This window comes from Palaemon carinicauda, chromosome 10 (genome assembly GCF_036898095.1).
Source record: "Palaemon carinicauda isolate YSFRI2023 chromosome 10, ASM3689809v2, whole genome shotgun sequence".
Lineage (NCBI taxonomy): Eukaryota > Metazoa > Arthropoda > Malacostraca > Decapoda > Palaemonidae > Palaemon > Palaemon carinicauda.
Window position 1 is genome coordinate 62,591,890 of NC_090734.1, and position 1,125 is coordinate 62,593,014.

At 43.1% G+C, this 1,125-nt stretch overlaps 1 pseudogene; it reads right to left on the reverse strand.

Annotated features, from left to right (window-relative positions):
* The window catches only part of LOC137648017 (uncharacterized), a 34,206-nt pseudogene extending 33,472 nt beyond the window's left edge, over positions 1-734 (reverse strand).
* Positions 735-1,125: the final 391 nt, after the last annotated feature.

Here is a 1,125-nt window from a genome sequence, read left to right on the forward strand (position 1 = left end):
AAGATGTTAGTAGGCAATGAATTAGATTGAAGGTAAATAGAGAAATGTTCTACAGCAAGTACTAAAGCCAATAACTCCTTTTCTACAGTGGCATAGTTCTTTTCATGCCGGTTAAATTTCTTAGAGAAGTATGCCACAGGGTGTTTCATGTTTTGATCATCTTCCTGCAATAAGACTGCACCAGCTCCATGATCACTGGCATCTACTGCTACTTCAAATTCTCTGTCAAAATCTGGTGCCTTCAGCACAGGTGATAGACTTAGCAACCTCTTAAGGGAGTCAAATGCATCTTGACAGTGGTTAGACCAAACATACTTGTTATTCTTCTTGAGAATATTAGTGGGAGGCAAGGCTATGGTAGAGTAATTCTCACAGAACTTTCTGTAATAGCCGGTCATTCCCAAGAACCGACGCAATGCTCGGCGGCTTTGCGGGACTGGAAATTGTTGTATGCTCTCAACCTTTGCTTGCACTGGGCGAACAGATCCTTGACCTACTATACGACCTAAATAGGTGACTGTCGCCTGTCCAAAATCACACTTGGAGAGGTTGATTGTCAAGTTGGCCTCTGCTAAACGTTGGAAAAGGGCTTTTAGTCTCTTCAGGTGTTCTTTCCAAGAGTCACTGTAGATAACAATGTCATCCATATATGCGACAATGCCTTCTAGGTCCTATACCAGACTGTTAATCATTCGCTGGAATGTCGCAGGAGCATTTCTCATCCCAAAGGGCATCACATTATATTCAAATAATCCTTGAGGTGTTACAAAAGCTGAAACCTTTTTGGCTCTCTCAGTGAGTGGAACACACCAATATCCCTTCAACAAATCACACTTTGTGATATATCTAGCATTCCCGATGGTATCCACGCAGTCATCAATACGTGGCAAGGGAAAAGAATCTGGCTTTGTGACGTTGTTCATCTTCCTATAGTCAGTACAGAATCTGACTCCACCTTCAGGCTTTTCCACTAACACACACGGTGAACTCCACTGTGAGGAACTCTTCCTAATAATCCCATGCTCTAGCATGTAATCAATTTCCTTCCCAAGCAGTTCTCGCTTCTTTGGTGATACTCTGTACGCGTGTTGACGGACTGGGCATGCATCTCACACGTCCACATCA